Source organism: Oncorhynchus kisutch, linkage group LG2 (genome assembly GCF_002021735.2).
Source record: "Oncorhynchus kisutch isolate 150728-3 linkage group LG2, Okis_V2, whole genome shotgun sequence".
NCBI classification, from domain to species: Eukaryota; Metazoa; Chordata; class Actinopteri; order Salmoniformes; family Salmonidae; genus Oncorhynchus; species Oncorhynchus kisutch.
In genome coordinates this window covers 22,499,879-22,518,870 of record NC_034175.2, presented here as the reverse complement: position 1 = coordinate 22,518,870, position 18,992 = coordinate 22,499,879, and the positions used below count along the sequence as shown (strand labels likewise).

The 18,992-nt window shown below is 46.0% G+C and overlaps 1 protein-coding gene across 2 annotated transcripts in view; it reads right to left on the bottom strand.

Annotated features, from left to right (window-relative positions):
• Nucleotides 1-18,992, bottom strand: part of LOC109909789 (mannosyl-oligosaccharide 1,2-alpha-mannosidase IA-like) — a 199,021-nt gene that overhangs the window by 21,345 nt on the left and 158,684 nt on the right. The window lies entirely within an intron of this gene.

The window sequence follows — 18,992 nt, the reverse complement described above, 5'->3', positions numbered from 1 at the left end:
CTAACAGAGAGAACTAGAAAAGAGGGAGAGGGCTATTGTTCGGGGGAGACTGTGTGAATCAGGCCTTTATGGTCAAATTGCTGCAAAGAAATCACTACTAAAGGTCACAAATGAAAAGAAGAGACTTGCTTGGGCCAAGAAACACAAGCAATTTCCACCATTAAGCAGGTGGAAATCTGTCCTTTGGTCTGATGAGTCCAAACTTGAGATTTTTGGTTCCAACCGCCTTATCTTTGTGCGAAGCAGTAGAAGGTGAACGGATGATCTCTGCATGTGTATTTCCCACCATGAAGCATGGAGGAGGAGGTGTGATGGTGTGGGGGCGCTTTGCTGGTGACACTGTCTTTGATTTATTTAGAATTCAAGGCACACTTAACCAGCATGGCTACTACAGCATTCTGCAGCAATACACCATCCCCTCTGCTTTGCATAATGGGACTATCAATTGTTTTTCAACAGGACAATGACCCAACACACCTCCAGGCTGTGTAAGGGCTATTTGACCAAGAAGGAGAGTGATGGAGTGCTGCATCAGATGACCTGGCCTCGACAATCACCCGCAGTGTGATTGTTTTTGGTTTCTACATGATTCCATACGTGTTATTTCATAGTTTTGATGTCGTCACTACTATTCTACAATGTAGAAAATAGTAAAAAATAAAGAAAAACCCTTGAATGAGTAGGTGTGTCCAAACTTCTGACTGTTACTGTTTATATATATATATTATGCTAACAAAGTACTATTGAATTCCCATAACGGATGCTAGCTAAATACTAACAAGCGCAAACAAACATAAACTAAATGCAAGGACAGACAACCCAGCTCATAAAGTTATACAACTATCTCAAAAGGCTACTAACACTTGATCCAGGGGGGGATTGATTTTCTGTGCTGTAACCAAGAAGCGGGGTCTTGCAAAATAGCTACCTATAGCTAGCAAGTTCAACCAAATGCATAGCTGGAGCCCTGAGCTGGAGAAAATGTATTTGGCACAAAGATGGTTAACGTATAGCTAGTTGGAAGATATTTATCGGGCATACATTAGTAGTGAATGTCAAGTGTAACTTGATCACCTCTCTTGTGCTGCTAAACAGTGGACGTCGCGTAACGAAACTTCAGTTTGCTCCATTTGCTCTTTATAAACAAACGGGCTAAATAAAATGTTTTATTTAAAAAATCAAGATGCCCCGGTATACGGTATAGAGTACCACAGTATGAGTCATAATACCCATAAAACCTAGTAGTCAAACAGGGAAATGGTTCCAATTGTTTGATTCCACCATTCATTTTCCCCATAGCGGATTTTAGAAACACATAAAATAAGGGTTGTGCTAATTAGCTGCTAATGTAGCAATCATAAAGTACCACAAATATCACGGTGATCTAGACAGACTGCCGAATCGAAGGTAAAAAGGTCCAAATCTCTGGATTAACTACCTAATGTAATCTAAATGTATTCATTAATAAATTGACAAAATATCTTTAAATTGACAATTCTGTGAACTGATTATTTGATACCTGAGATTTGTGGTCTTGCATGATGTCTATTTTGATGCTAATTAGCATTTTTGAATCAGAGTAAATAGAGCCGAATATATTGATAAAAGTCTCCTTGTCCAAAACAGATTTACATAGTTATCAAAATGTCACCCCAGGGTAAAGCCTACATGAAACACAACCCTTATTCGTAGTGTGTCTAAAATTTCCTATGGGGAAAAACGAATGATGGAAAAACGAATGGAACCACTTCCCTGTTTGACCGCTAGGTTTTACGAGGATTATGACACATCCACCGTGGGGCTCTATACCGCCCAAGCCTAGTGTGTGTGTGTGCGTGTGTGTGTGTGTGTGTGTGTGTGTGTGTGTGTGTGTGTGTGTGTGTGTGTGTGTTTACAAAGTGTCACAGTGCTCTTTGGCAGTCTCTCCGTCTCACCGCGTGGTAACTCAGCTAAAAGAAAGAGTAAGTGAGAAGGAGAGGAGGCGGGTAGAGCTGAGTGTTCATATAGGCTTGCAACCCAAATGGCACCCTATTTCCTACCTTTGACCAGGGCTCTGGGATATAGATTGCCAATTGGGACGCACTAATAAATGCATGTCAGAGTAACCAGCCATTAAATTATGATCATCAATAATGTCAATATGAGTTGCCCGTGTCCTTGTCCTACAGTAAGTGAATGATACAATGCCTCTCCTGACTGCACCACTCTAACTGCTAGCTTTGACTGCAGCTGAGAGCTAAGGAAGGCTCGTTATCTCCATCATATGAAGGACGCGCCTGGACACGGTCTGTCTGGACATTGATTCACCCTTTCTGGGTCTTTGTTATTGTGACCAGGAGGTAGAGTGGGCTACAGACAGATGTACTGGAACATGACTGATTTGGACACATTATGTGGATATATATGTTTGTTCTCATGTTTGTTCTCATGTGTAGTGTGCAGATATGCACACATGCACATGATCTTCATTGTCATCGGTAACATGTGTAGTGTGCAGATATGCACACATGCACATGATCTTCAATGTCATCGGTAACATGTGTAGTGTGCAGATATGCACACATGCACATGATCTTCATTGTCATCGGTAACATGTGTAGTGTGCAGATATGCACACATGCACATGATCTTCATTGTCATCGGTAACATGTGTAGTGTGCAGATATGCACACATGCACATGATCTTCATTGTCATCGGTAACATGTGTGCACGCACAAACAAATCCTTCCACCTATTTACCCACCCACATGCAAGTTCAGGTGCTACCCGTGCCCTTGACAAATGCCCATTTACAGCCAGCTGCTACAATGTCATCTTTACAATCCAATTACCTATAGTTATCTGCATGTTACACTCCGGCACAATCCACACTAGTTCAAATGACTCAGATTCACAGGCCATTGACACCACACAGAGACAAAAAAAAGCTCATCGCTCCATCTAGCACTGGGGGCCAAGTCCCTTGCTGGCCCACTAGCCCTCCAGAACTCCCATAATTCCATTCCCTCTCAGCATACTGGGAGGGCCTGGGAGACCCAGGGTGGATTTACACACAGAGGAAGCTCATTAATCCATACTGTAGGATCCACGGCTAAGATGAGTGTGTGTTCGTGTGTGTGTGTGTGACGGGAGCTGCAGATTGCCCCTCTGGTCTGCCAGCTCCATCTCTTATCAAAGAGATTACTAATGACCCTCTCCCCCATCCTTACTTAACCAACCTAGCAGTTCATGGGCATCATGTAAACACATGCCCACAGTCCTTTTAAAACCTACACACCCACCCACCCACCCACCCACACACACACACACACACACACACACACACACACACACACACACACACACACACACACACACACACACACACACACACACACACACACACACACACACACACACACACACACGAGTGCACAAACTCCAATTATATTCCACTGTTATTAAGCCTTGTGTACGCACTTAGAAATTCCTTATATATTAATTACAGCAAGAGCCCTTTTGAGGGCAGCTGTGGTATGCTTTACTGATGAGCACATGCAACGTTGCAGGCCCCCTTTCACATCTATCTAAATCTACCTCCCCCTTCTATAGTGCAGAGCAAGACTTCAGTACAGCTCCAGCTAATCTGCATCTCACTCACGCCCTCCTCTCCTTCTCCCTCGGCTCATTCATCCCCCCCTCCTCTCCCCTGTAACTATTCCCCAGGTTGTTGCTGTAAATGAGAAAGTGTTCTCAGTCAACTTACCTGGTAAAAAATATGGGTAACAAAAATTGTACAAAATCACAGAATTGCCTATGGAGACGTGCTGCTGCTTCACATGCAGCGCACGTTAGAGTCTACGCACACTTCCCAACCATCCCACGTGCATCTCCCGGCGCTCGTCCACAATCCTTAACCCAGCCATCGGAAGAATGGACAAGGCCACGGCACGGAGGACCATCGATCCGTTGTAACAGGAGACGGCTCGCCTACTTCGCTTTCGGTTTGGAATCATGCCTTGGATGTTGCACACGACAGCCGCAAACTGAATGGCTTTTCTCTTTTAAGCACAAGAGACGTGCGGCGGCGACGCAGTCACCTCTCCCTGATTTAACACTGTCAGGGACCAGTGGAGACAGACTGAGGGATAGAACTGTGTATGTACGGCATCCTCGGTTACCATTCAAACTTCTCAATTGTGAGTCAAAGAAACACTTGAAGTGTGAAAGTGAAAATGAGAGGTTGTTGCTCTTTTGGTGGAGTCAGTTTTCACTCCTGTGCTCTAGCTGTTGTCCCGAAGTCTTTTTTTACCCACCCCATTGGCTAGATTCTTGGATAAGTAGCATACAGGTGTAACAAGAACTGACATTGGCAATAATGCACATGCAACTTATTGTACAACGGTTCTGTTTCAGTGGGATATAGGCCAACTGGAGGCTATACATCAGGACAACAACCAAAACTCTCTGCACCTACCTGACGCATGTGTTTCTCAACTCCAGTCCTCCAGTACCCCCCAACAGGATGCCTTTCGATTGTAGTCCCAGACAAACTCACCTAGTTCAACTAATTGAGGGTCTGATGATTAGTTGACAGGTTGAATCAGGTGTGCTTATCCGGGGCTATAACAAAAATGTGTGCTGTTGGGGGGTACTCAATGGATGGAGTTGGGGAAACACTGGTCTGTCGATGCAGACACACATGTATTTCCAATGCCGTTGCATGACAGGACAGAGAACGACTACAAACCCTTATCTGAGGCCTGATAATGCCAAGCTAGCCCCATGACACTGGTTCATTATCGTTTTTTTTTTAACGACTCAAATTTTGCACCTCCTTGTGAACACTTAAAAAAAAGCTGTGCTTTTTACGACCGTGGATGAATAAATTATCCCTGTTCGCCAGCTGTGCGCGATGAAAACCGAGCCCAAAACACCCTCTCTGACCTTCACAATCCACCAATACCCCACCAGGACGAAAACATATCCTATTTTTAACCACGTTTCCTCTCCTGTCTCATTCCTCCATCTGTGTTAGGCTTTTGCTCAGGGTAGCAGCTGACTCTAAAAGGCTGTAAAAAGGCTGAGGAGACCGAAGCTGTCCACTCGGATCGCTCGCCCAGCCCAAACCAGCATAACCCCCATATGTTGTTTTTCTCTGGCGTGCACCGGGCTGCCGGGCCTCAGTTCCGAAAGGCCTTGACTGAGTTGACAATTTGCTCTGTCCGCGCGTCACTCACATTGTCACTCGGTGTCACACAGTGTCCTGAAAACGGGGACCTAATCGAGGAGGTCCTTGAGGTCAGAGGAGGACCTGTAGACCAGACAAAGCCGGTGAAAACACAATGTTCGGAGCCTGGCTTGTTGTCCCTGTGACATCTTTATGTAAGGCGACTGTTCTCCTCTGCCAAGGTTAGAGTTGGCTATGTCATGATGTTCTCTCTGTCGTTATGCAATACCCAGAGGTTGCTCTGCAGTCCTATAGGGGCGTTCAGAATCAGACACACTGTTTGCGTGTGACCTCTGTGTGGTCTAATGTTTCGAAACTGCCCACGTCACCACAATGTAAAGGTGTCAGGTAGCCTAGCGGTTAAGAGGGTTGGACCAGTAACCGAAAGGTTGCTGGTTCGTAATCCCCGAGCAGACTAGGGGAAAAATCTGTTGATGTGCCCTTGAGCAAAGCCCTTAACCCCAATCGCTCTGGATAAGAGTGTCTACACATTTTTTACAGTGGATGATCTGAGCTCTGCTAGTTGGAATTGCACAGCCGAGTAAGACCCTTGAGGCCAGGGTATAAGAAGTGCCAGTACATGGTGAACCACTGAATTGTAGCATGTATACCAGGGCTATGAGACATGTAGCTTGATTAGCTAGAAAGAAAATGGCCCGTGGGAAAGATACTGGCATGTGCTACCCATCTTTGAAACTCAACATTAGTCATCAGACAACATCCTGGTCAGAGTTAGCACAGTGCACTCAGCAGCCTTCTCTCATCTTACAAGGTGTGTGTGTGGGAATGAGAGAAAGAGAGAAAGGCACAAAGCACAGCACACATGGTTGAAAACCTCCTGCTGGGTGCCAGCTGCCAGCTATTTGGGTTGTAATACTACGGCGCTGCCCTGATAAGAATCTAATTTGCTCAGTAGGATTTAACTGGAACAATCGGTCGATTCTTATAAGCAGTGGTCTGCCCTGGCTGGTTTTTGCCTCTATCCCGGCGGTTTACATCATTATTAGCATCTGATGGTTTTACCATTGATTCTTATGGACAGTCTGGGAGTCTTGTAAATACTACCAGAGCCTTTAGAAGAGAAGCCACAGACCATGAGCTCGATTTACTAAGTGTTCGCATCAGGTGCAAAGAACGGCAGAAACAAAAGCTACGAACATGTATTTATTCACACTTTATCTCTAGATCTTATTCTTTTTACTAGCCGGTAACTTTTTTTGTTCTATCCTCATTCTTCAATTCCATTCAAATTATATATATATATATTTTTTTAAATAGGTGCCGACTTTGATTCGCACGTAGTAAATCTCCGCCATGTGTCTTTGATTGATACGCCATGACAAAGCCTGGGAAACAGAACACGTACTTTTATCCTTGCTTCTTTTCACCACCGTCCAAAGATAAAACAGAGACCCCGTCCGTCTCTGCCAGTTTCAAGACACACATTTGCTGCACATCGATTCCATCCGTCATTTCAACACGGCTGACCGCAGGAGTAGCGGAGGCGTATGCAGGATAGGGAACTGGGTGGTCTCAGAGCAGGAGTGCCAATCATTTGCCTTATTTGTCACGGTGAATAGGATTTACATGGGACAGGAGGGACCTGATCCTAGATCAGCACTCCTACTATAGGTCGCCTCATGAATACAGGCCCTGGAATTGCATTGGATCTTCAATGTTAGGAGGTTGAAGTTTCATGCAGTAAGAGATGAAGCTGTATACATTTGAGCTAGGTAGTTGAGTTGGACCCCATCCACAAATGCCATACAGTATTGATAATATGAACATATACTGGCTGGGTAATTCCAGCTGAATGCCTCTGGGAAAGATTGGATATAAGTGAAGCTTGTCTCCAAATCGTGATCGTATCATACTTAGCTTTGAAGTGAAGCTAGTTTCTCTAAAGCGGTTATCGTAGCTTGTAATGGAATCCTGTATTTCCAACGCATGCAGTCTACACCAAGGGACTGATTATGGCTTAAGGCTGTGTCATCGCTGACGCTATTCCCGTGTGATACTAATACAAAATGAAAAGCGCTTTAAAAAGTCCAGTTGTAAACTGCCAAGATATTGACAGTTATTTGCCTGACAGAGGAGAGGTAAAACAACATGTTCTTCACTTGAATGCGTTCGGCAGTAGCATTGATTAACACGTGTGCCGTGAGCATGGGTGTCTGAACTGACACAGGTGACACAGTGACACAGATGCATGCATCTAGAGCGACTGCTGACTAGCAGCATGAAGCCCCCCATGCGTCTCCATTCGCCGTGACGTCGTCTGAACTAGAACATGATGTGTATAATTTATGCTGCGTGGCATCGCCTGAGACCGAGAGGGAGCGCTAAAATAAGGTCATCAAATGAATAAGATATGAAGACCTCTCTGGGGGGAAAAAACGGACATGGTTACGAATTCCACACTGAACCCCATTGGAAAACAAACAAGCGGAAAGCAATCGTCTGCCCTAAAATCCTCGGAACACTTTACATTATAACTAATAGTAAATTACATTCATCTGCCCATGTTATTCTCAGTAATGTTATTCTCGGTGATGGACAGTCTCCCAACGCTATTCTCGGTAACGGAATCGGTGTGCCTGACGAACATGATCCCACTGTACCACAAAGTTCTACGGTTCCCACACTCTGAGCCAACATAGTGGAGGTAATCTAAAGAACTTCACAGTTTGTTGACTGGGTGTAATGTGGCTGTCATGCCTTGTTTTTGTTGCGCCACCATGATGCAATTACAGAGGTTTCGGCTCCAGCGTTCTCCCGGGGAAGCCGACAGTGAGCTTTTTATGTTCCCTATAGTCGAATTACCTAGCCATGGAAGGCATACTGTGCCTATGAAAAGATGCCGGGCTAAATAACTTTAGTCTCTGGAGGGGGGATTGGACGTTTCGGCTGATTGAAGCTCGCGTAGACGATCAATCATCACTAAGAGTAGACATAGTACTGTAGATGGAGATTCAGCTCAGTTATAGCCTCAGCCACCAAGTGGCACTGTATACTGCCTTATGTCTTGTGTCTTGAGAAGGGAGGTCTGAAAGTGAGTGTTTGTTACAATGCTGACTGATGCATTGCTTGCATTCCCCACCAATATAGACGCGTAACAGTCAAATGTGTTTGAATTCCCATATAGGAATATGTGTAAATTATAGTTTTGGTGGTTGTGGGAATAAAAAATAAAAAATAAACGTTATTACTACACCTCAACTACACCTGAAAGAAATGTGTTATTTCCCCTGAAGTGAGCCAGCAGCCACATCGAATCAACTCCTAGCATCCACGTGAAGGTTCCTGGAGAACCCAAACAGAGTGTGTTACTCCTACACAGACAGGAGGTTATATCTATTCAGTTATCACAGTTACCCGTACAACACTTTCACAAGCTCTATCTCCAGCCACTGACCTTTCTAACGAACCTCGAACAATATTAGGAACCCCGATGAACCCGTATCAGCGAGCACGGCGCCCTCCTTACATCCGACGAACCATCCCGCACCCCCAGGCTTCCGATCCATCAAGAATACAGCGGTGGGCTCCATCCATCCGCCGGCTGGGTCATCTAGCTCGGCCCCAATCGCTGGGGTTTACAGTGGCGTTGGCAGGGGAACAGGGGGTGATGGGATGTGGAGCGTCCACAGAGGTTGGAGGATGTCAGGTTCATTTCTCTTTAAGGATGTGACAGTTTCTCCACAGCCCTGGCTGGAAGGAGGGGACACTGGGTACATGTCAACATGCTCCAGAGCCAGACGGAGATTGAAGCTAACAAGTGTCCTCCTCGAGGAGATGAGACACAGAGAGACACTGAAAATCTGGAGAGTCTCGTTAAGAATAAGAATGAACTAAGGCAAGGTGCACTAGACCTGCATAAAGCTTTCCAATAGTACTTTTCTATTCCAAGGTTAGCAACAGCTCAATGACAAGAACAGAATGCAGAAAAATCTGCAAAAAACAACATATATTAATTAACAACAACATTTCTTTGGATTTCTGTCATGTTCAGAGTTTGCAAATAGGCAAAACAGCCATAACAGTCTAAGCCAGACAAATCGTTATCTCTTTTAGTATTTAAACACAATACCTGTACACAAACAGCATTTCTCAAGGCTTCTGCATGACTACTTCGGCACACTGTAAACAGGGAAGAAAGGAAACCGAGACCTGTTGATCATGCTGAACGTGTCTAGCCAGGGAGAGACAAAAGAACCAGGGGATTGAGTATGCTCCGTAATGAGATTGAGTAGAGCAGAGTGGCGGCGGTGGCGGGAGGGTAGAGCTCCTGGACACAAAGCAGAAGAGGAGAGGGGGAACACAGGCAGCATGGCCTGTCTAAGAGACCAAGAACAGGCAGGTCAACCGCGGGTTCTCTCTGGACTATACACGGGCTGCTACAGAACCAGAGAAGTATCACGGTGCTAATTTACAGTAGTGCTGGCTTCAAAGCACTGCCTCATCAAAAGCGGCAGGGGAGGATACGGTCACACTTTTGACGGTGTGTGTGCGTGTGTGTGTGTGTGTGTGTGTCGGGGGGTGGGGTGGTTTGTCGTAATGAGAAGATCTGACGATGCGTGATTGTCCAAGATAAATCACCTTATTAACTAGGACTTTTCTTTGTGTGTGTATAGTGTCCTCTATGAGAGTGTGTGACAGGGGGGACAATAACGCACTGTAACACCTGGGTATCCAGTCTGTGGCGGTCATCCACTTGATCCTAAGTGATGTATCTCTTGATTTATTCATTCATGCAACTGAAGTGTTATGTCGTTGCCGTTAGCGCCAGTTTTGACTGACAAATACTGTATGTAATCTACCCTCTGTTGGGTGGAATCATTCATTCCCCATATACATTTTATCAGGCAACTTAACACACTGATGGGGCTGCACGTCTCAGATAACAACCATTCAATCCCCTTAAAAGGCGTTCATTTCCACCCCAAAAATGGCAAAGTGAAAAATCTCAATAAACACCATTTTCACAGCTCTTCAACGGGAGTTGCGATCTGTTACCACCCGAAATGACAGACAATGATCAGGTTTCATCTGGCTGGTGGTTTACGCTATAACTTTTTAAAAGCTCTTGAAATGGATCCATAAAGACATACACAAAACCTAGCTACAGTTTTATTGTCATATTACACCGTCATAGACGACAAGAGCCTCATTTTGCTATGGCAACAAAAGCATGTAGCTGCACCTGGTTTAACATCTGCTGATCGGTGAACGCGACAAATAAACTTTGATTTGATTTCATAGACGTAAAGAGCTGCAATGCCTTGGTCTGAGTGGGTGGGAATTCAGACAACGGCGCACCTGTTTGCTCGCATGGTGCAGCAAGCCATTAACCATTGTCTTCCCCCAGCCATGAGAGTTGTGTGGACAGGCACAGATGGGGAGGAGAGAATGAGAACAAGAGGTGACGGAGAGTTTTCTAGCACATTGAAAGCATGTGCTCCTGTAAACTGCCGTAGACGCGGCAGGAGAACATCTGCGCCCAGACCTGTGGACAGCTAATGGCAGACGTGATTCCACAAAAAGACAAGAAAGGGAAGACACGGGTCATATATGACTCTATTACCCACGGTGTGGAACTGAAGTCGAAAGATACCAGACCTGATGTGAAACATGCACTCAATGCCTCATAAATATAAACACAACGGGTTCGCTGCAGGTTGGAGACACGGGCGCGCTGCAATCTGCTCCTTTTTCCTATCAGTGCTGCATCAGCACGTTATATTTGACCGACCCCGTGACCTTGCTGCTTCGAGGGTTACATTAAAGGTGTGTGCCCCATATCTGAATCCGATGACTATGCTATGCAAACCACTACTGGTCTAGCCTGATGAAAAGACAATGACCTTTCTTCTCCAATAGCAGTCTGCCGTCTGCAGAGGTTATTCGTGTTTTATCTCCACCTTCTACTTTACTAATAGAGACACCTGAAGAGCATTTGGGTGACATCTCATTTGCACCTGCTTTAGAGTCATGGTTACATTCATAGCACATTCACAGCTCAAATAATCTCTCTTCTTCACATGAACGTAATGCGAGACAACAGACACGACTGAGCCAACGTGGATCAAATCCACATCCCTTTTGCAACGCTTCACAATTCAAACGATCAAACAACGGTCTCAGTTTCAGATGGACGCACAAACACATCTCGAAGCATTTCCTTAAAGCAATCAGTGATAACCTCAACCTTTCTTGTCAGTCAAACTCCATTTAACTAATGGTTGTTGCCAAGGAAGTGTCACGTTGCCAAGGACCTAGAACTACCACAGCTCTCGGTTCTTTCACACTGCATGAAGTCCTCACCCTCCAGACACAAATTAACATATTCCACACGATGATCTAAGGGAGTGAATGCTCCTGCCGGCTGGGATCCTCCTCACTCCATTATTTCCTGTGAGTGTTCCTCAGAGACAAAGTGCCATACGTGAGAAACATGCATCCCTCCTCCGATTGGCCTTACTAGTTTCCTGGTTGCAGAGCACACAGTGTTGCTATGGTTTCTGCTCAGGCCGCGCTAACGCCGTCTGTCTTCGATGTCGGCTGGGTAAAACGCAGCGATTCCACTCCGTTTTCTTCCTCAACGGGGAGACCATCCATCCTGCCACTCGGTCACCCAGGCCGACACAGACCAACATAACTCCCAGCTCTCTGGAGACAATAAATCAACAATACATACCGTTTCCATAGGTGAATACCTTCTGTCAATATGCAGCGTAGAGAACAAAAAAAGACCCCCAAAAATATGATGAATTTGTTGCCTGAAGGATAATAGCTAGGTGTAGTAAGCATCGGTTGTTTTATGAATAACAAAGTAAAGTATACACACACACTGAACAACTTGGATAAGGCTCATGTGCTCTACAATTTATACAGTACTGCAGGGTGACTACTGAGGCGATGCTCCACCAGTGTCTTGCTTGAGAGCACAGAATTGTAACTTTGACACCTGGGGTTTGAGCTGGCCAACCTGTGGTCAGTAGCCCTTGGCCAATGCCTGGCATTAATTTGAAGTTGCACTACACTATTTAATAAATATCTGACCCCCTTCCTCCCCTCAGTACATGGTATATCGCCAAGGTTACCACTGGACTGGAGGCCCGAGCAGCTCCACAACCCTATCATTTCACTTGAATGCATAAAACTTGGCCAAAGTAGACAAATGCAATTCCAGCTCATTCACACTGTGTCACTTGGAGATATGTCATATAAAGGGGAAGGGCTGGAGGGGAATGGAAAAGTGAGGGTTTACTTATTCATTCGCTTCCACTATTCTCCTGCCTGTGTGTGTTTTTTCCCCTCGGAGATCTCTGTGGATTGGCTGTGGGATTGAGTAGTGTTCGCTTTAACGTTAGCGTAAGGTAGCTAACATGGCATGTGGAAGAGTGGTGTTAGCATATGCCAGCTAGCTAACACGCTATTGGACTGGCACATGGTAGCTAATATAGTGTGACGCTAAGCAGCGTCAGCGTGACTAACATGCTGGTGAGCAATGCCGCCTGATACTGCCAGAACCCCACTGTGAAGCCCTGGGTCAACTGAGGGATCCCCGTCTCTCCATGCAAATGTCACTGCTCATGGGTATTGCACCGAGCCTGGCCTTTTGATGCTAACTAAATGTTACTATTAGCCTAACGTTTAGATGAAGAGGCGCACAGGAGGGGAGAAGGGGGGAGTGCAAGAGAGCAAAGGCACCCACGTCATTTAGGGAGAGGGCGGTCTCTCTGAGCTCTCTCGTCCACTCCTATGTGTGAGACCAATCTCCTTTTCAAACAGAACACATTTGTCAGCGTGAAATATACACCATAACAGCGCTTTTCTCCGCTGGTGTGGTTGCTTAATCAGTTGGCCTCCCTCTGGCATTAGCCTGAAGCTACGAAGTAGCTAACCAAAGTCAGGTGGGCAGATGATGGCTCGCAACATCAAAGCTAATGTTCTAGGCCTGCGCAGGCTAATAAAAAGGAGAGTCTTGGTGATGTGTTCTAAAGAGGTGTTCTATGTCGTGTCTGGGTTTAGGGCAGCGGGGGCAGTTAGTTCTCTGGGGCCTTCTCTGACCCTGACAGCTGACGCTTCAGAAGAGGCATAGTAGGACTGGACTGACAGCTGTCTGTCGCATCGGAGGCTCTCCAACCGATATGCCCCACACTGACAGGTCAGACGAAAACATGGGCTACTCTCCAGCAGAGGAACACACTGAAACAACCTCAGGGTGTAACAGGGGAGGGGTGTGTACGAACGTATTAGTGTTGTAGTTTGAAGTGTCAAGAGCACACCACGCATTATGAGATTGTGATCTTGCTAAACGTCTGTACAGAATGTACCAAACTGGGTAAGTTGTAGGCCTGTTCAAACAAAATCATTATCAAGGACAAAATCAAAATCAAGGACAGAAATGTATAACTTGATTAACGGTCACGCATATAGTAACATACTTTACTCGCACACAAAACAAGGCTAGCACACATTTGCCTTCATGATCACACTGCCCTTTGAAAGTCCCCTACTTTTCCTCCATTAACAACAAACAGGAATGACCAGGCTGGCAGAGTGGCATTAGCAGTTGTTCTGTCATTCACAGAAAGAAGTCAAGCTTTGTCAGGACAATTCCTGGAGCTGTTGCCTCTGCCTTCCTGAATAAGGCTGCTGTCCCCTGTCCTGCACGTGGTACAGGCTGTGGTCACCATGCATTAGTTGCATCCCGCTGCTGGGACAGCATGCCCACGGTGACAACCGCAGAGCCAAGATGCCTCCCACACTGGCATTCGATCAATCCATCCAAAGCAATGTTTACCCAATATCTGTCAATAAATAAGTCCTGCGGGGGCCAAAGTGTCTGAAAGCATCTGTGAGGGGAGTCCATCTGCTTGTGTGTGCATTTGTGTTGCGTGTGGCTATAGTTTGGCAGCTTTGGCAGCTTACTCTCCCCTCTCCTGTCCTTCCTTGCTCTCCCTTCTCCTGTCCTTCCTTACTCTCCCCTCTCCTGTCCTTCCTTGCTCTCCCTTCTCCTGTCCTTCCTTACTGTCCCCTCTCATGTCCTCCCTTACTCTCTCCACCCTTACTCTCCTCTCATATTATCTTCTCCCTTTCTCCTCTCTATTTCAGCACAGTTCTCTTAGTACTAAGGCAAATCTACCATTGATCCAAGGATTCCAATTAGCACACAGATATAAATCGACTTAGCTGGTGCCTCAAACTAAAAAGTAAAAAATAGAAAAGAGAGAGAATGATTAGCCGATTGGGGTAAATGGAGTGGAATAAAAAATATGTTGCTTTCACAAGAACAACGTTGAGCAGCAATTAGAGTGGCCTTGTTGTGTTGCAACCAGACAAGCACTGTACCTGGGTACATAACTTTCCATTTACAACTTTAATACTCCACCAGCCACTTTATCTCTGGCTCGTACGAACACACACGCACGAACGCACCCCCGCGCACACACGCACTCACACTCAATAAGCAACTGCCATCCCTCAGTGTGTGGGTGTGCTCGAGAATGACGTCTTTACTTCTGTACATCTCATACTGAAGACTAAGGGATAAACCTTGGGAATTACCCGTGTGCTTTTGACCTTTAATTACCCAGGAAGAAAGGGCAAACGACGGGGTCAAAATCAGGCCGCTGTGCAGCGACACGCCTGCAGGGGGGAGACTTGGGCCGACGTGAAAGAGCTTTTCCCCCGGGGCGTCCGTCACACACTCCAGTGCCAGAGCACAGAAGACGGACCAGACCGCGAGGCTCCGGCGAGGAGCCAAGCCTGGCTGAGAGGGAAAGGAAGCCCCGTGGACGGTGGTGGCACGGTGCCCAATCACGCTTAGTCGCCGCCACCATGGAGTCTCAGCTAACACTCGGCTTTGATGCAGCAGTCTCTGTCCTCCAGTCCCCCACTGAGCTAACACACGGAGACAGGTTAACTCGATCAGTGCCATCGCGCTCAGAACAGTGAGAAGACACGATTACCCTAAAAGGGTTTCATTAAGGCTTCCTTATAGCATATGCCTTCAAAACACAAGGCTCTGATTGGCTCTGATTGATATCATTAGGGGTGGAGTGATTTTTCCAGTCAAGAGTACTTATGCTGCCAGGAAAACAAAATCAATTTGGGGCAAGAAAGGAGGAGAAATGGTGACCTGACAGAAGGATGTATCGAAACTGAAGGAAAGGGGCAGCATGTCCCTTATTTTAGGTTGTGATGGGGTTCATTCTGGTACACAATTGGCCTCTCTACCTCCCAAAGCTGTTAGTTTGATGGGAGAGGGATCGGAGGAGAGTGAGGAGAATGAGCATGGCGGTTGGTGGAGAAATTGGCCGTAGAGAACTGAGGTGCATTGGATTCGCTTAGTGGAGCTGATGAGCGTGTAAGTGGCCTGGGGAGGAAACAACGCTCATTCTCCACCAGAGGCCTCAAATGTAATTACAGGGTAACAAAGCATGGTGCCCGCGGATGCCCCCCAAACCTCCCCTACCTCTTTTACCATGACAGCCTGGCACCGAGCTGGTGTCTGTCCGTGTCTTGTATTTGTGCTTGCCGTATAATCAGACATTTGCACTACACACATACTATACTGCACAACACATTCTCCGGGGGTTCGGTACGAATCATTTAACTGTTCCAGGAGCATCTTCTATTGTTGTGTTAGGGGGGGGGGGGGTCTGTTCCGGGACTAGAGGAAGTGTGTTTAAATAGCTATTTCTGAATATGCTGAGTGATTGATTGGAACTATGTTGCAATAGTAACTTATTTATTTAGACTGTTTGTTGATGAAATGTGATAAAATGTTACTTTGATGATCATTGACAAACCCCTACCTGGTTGGTTTAGTCCGGAGAGGGCAGAATGAGCCGCAGTGTAAAACTACCAGTCCTTGTTGGCGGTAGGTGGCAGGCCATGAACACCATGATTGAAATCCATGCATAGTCCCACGTGTCCCGTGTGGCTCAGTTGGTAAAGTATGGTGCTTGCAACGGCAGGGTTGTGGGTTTGATTCCCACAGGGGACAAAAAATAATAATCTAAATGTATGGAAGTCGCTCCCAGTAAGGCTGTCTGCTAAATGAAAAAAAGTGTAGATGTCCTGTTCATCTTTGTTTTGTACAAAGTTCTTTAGCACGTGTAAATAAACCCACTTTAGAGGTTAATGGTAAGTTCTGTCTCCTGCCTCCTCTCTGAACACCTCTACCACTAAGGTCACTTTAGAGGCAGACTGGGGTATTGGGTTGGGTAGCAAGTCCTTCGTATGTTTGCGTTAGCGACCTGCTCTAGCCCTGTGAGAAGCTCCATTGGAAATCATATAGCCTGCTAGCTTGCTGAATATCAGATGAGTTAATATACCAGCACTTGGTAATTGCTCAAGAATTCCCAGGAGAACCCTGTCTAAATAACTCGCTTTCAAATGTGTAGAATACAGATTATTTCAAGGATATAAAAGCAACAAGACCTAACACAAACTGACAGAGCTGGGGGTAGAATAATCATACTTCGACTTTGGTTAGTTTCCATTTTCTTTTAAATGTCACCGACAGGAGAGAGGAAAGGTGGCCAAAGGCAGAGACGTGTCCCAGTGCATCGTGGGTAGACGCTCTAGACAGATGTTGTCTTGTTCAAAGCATTGTGGGAAAAATCAAAACAAAATATGCCATAGTTCTCTTCCTTCATCTCCAATCCCTCTCTATCTCTCCCTCTCTCTCTCTCTCCCTCTTTCCAAGTTGCCATGGACACAGGTAGTCAGACAGTGTGCTTCAGAACAGAGAGCTTGACCACTGGGATCACTTTGGCTTGAATTGTTCACCCTTCCATTAGCATGAACTGAATCATCCATTTCTAGGACGTAAAAAATACAATGGGGAATAACACAGGCCATTATGATAATTGGCAGTAAAGATATGCGTTTTCTGTAATAATCATGTGGAATGTGGAGTACCATCACAATGACTATTCCCACAATTACCTTGAACACAGAAACCATAAAACTAATACGCCTGTCGTGGAAAGAATCCGTAAAAGCCATTCAAATCGCTCGCTATCCCATCGTGTGAATCAAGGATTATTTTCCAATCTCCACCATCTCAGTGATGGGGCGTTCTTCAGGCTATTCGCTAAAGTAAATGTCACTGCAAGAATGGCCACGAACCTATTCACAATCTTCATAAATGTACACACCTCGCAGGTAATAAAGCCTTGCCATTTAAACACTATTTGATTGACATCTGCCAAATCCCTAGCTAGCACACGCCAGACCAAGCCTGTCTTTGTGATGAGCCTGTGAGGCACTTTGTGTTTTCGTATGTAATTGTGTGATTGTCTGTGGGTGAGTGTGATTGTGTGCCTGTCTATGTGTGTGAGGGGTGTGAGGGTGTGCGTCTGTGCTTCCATCTGTCCATGTGTGTATGTGTGCATCTGTGCTATGTGTGCGCATGTGTGTTGCCTACACGGCTGTGTGTGTCCGCTAGTCAGTACCTCTGCAAGTCATCCATCACCTTGGTGAGGGGGAGGGAGGGATGAGGGGTCGTGATGGCAGCGCATCAAGGCTGAGCAGGCCCAATCAGCAGAGCCCTCGGTCTCTAATGGAGTGATAGATCGGCCCGTCTGCCCCATGTTAAACAGCCCCGCTCCAGCTGGAGCCCAAAGTCACGGGCATCATGCCCACCCTATCCGCCGGGCCACTGTCTGAGGAAAGAGGAACCAGAGCGGGGTGAGGGAGGAGGGTAAGAGAGGAGTTGGCTGGCAGTGACAAAGAGATAGGGACACAAATGATTGATTTCTTACTTTCCTAGAACTCTGCGTGTGGGGAATGTGGGTGCTTTTGAGCTTGAGAGAGAGAGTGCCATTGGAGTGCCATTCATTTGTACCACATTTGTACACACTAAATATGACATCTACCACTTGGCTTCTGTCATTCTATGATAAAACAACTTACTGTTAGGGTGGCAGCTGGCCCAGTTTCTAGAAAACCAACTCCATCCATGCTAGCTTTCTGCAGAGTATTACTGAACTGCACACACGTCTCCACCCTGGAACTAGCCTGAAATTACGTGCTTTAGCCTAAGTCTCCAAGCATATTAAACAAAATATCCACTTTTTGGGGCTACCATTGTGCAATAATCCTATTTCTAACAAAACTACAATGACACATTCCCTGTCCGGGCCTCCAGGGGTATCGAAGGAAAATATTACCCGTCCTTGACCAAAGATGCATTCCAAACGGCAGACTTTCCCCGTAGTGCACTACTTTAGACCTACAGTATACAAGGGATAAGGTTGGCATTTGGGACACAGCTCCAAGTGATTTTCTGTGGACTGAGGGAGAAGGAGAAACGCCCCGTGAATAAACCCGTACAGTACATACAATACGGAACGCTACGCAGACAATGAAACAAATCAATGTCAGCCTCTAGGGAACATGCACTCTACAGTGTTTGGAAAGAAGCATGCAAATAGCCTTACATTAAGCTAGTATCCATTAGTGCTTCACTTACTGTGGTGAAAATCACCTTGGAAATACATGTATTTTTTTCCCAAGAGAGTCATTTGGTTCCAACACCTCTGGCCTCCAGCTGTGCTTGGCTACCTCCCGTGGTGTTAATGTGTTGGCTGCCACAAACTCACGGAGAAATGAGGAAAAACCAATCAATAATGGACTGTGATTTAAGCGCGTCAATCACACGGGCTGGGAGCTACATACAATATAATTTAACAGTCCTCCTAGAGATGGTAACGTCATCAAGCAGACGAATTCCCCACAGTACATCTACAAAACCCACTGACA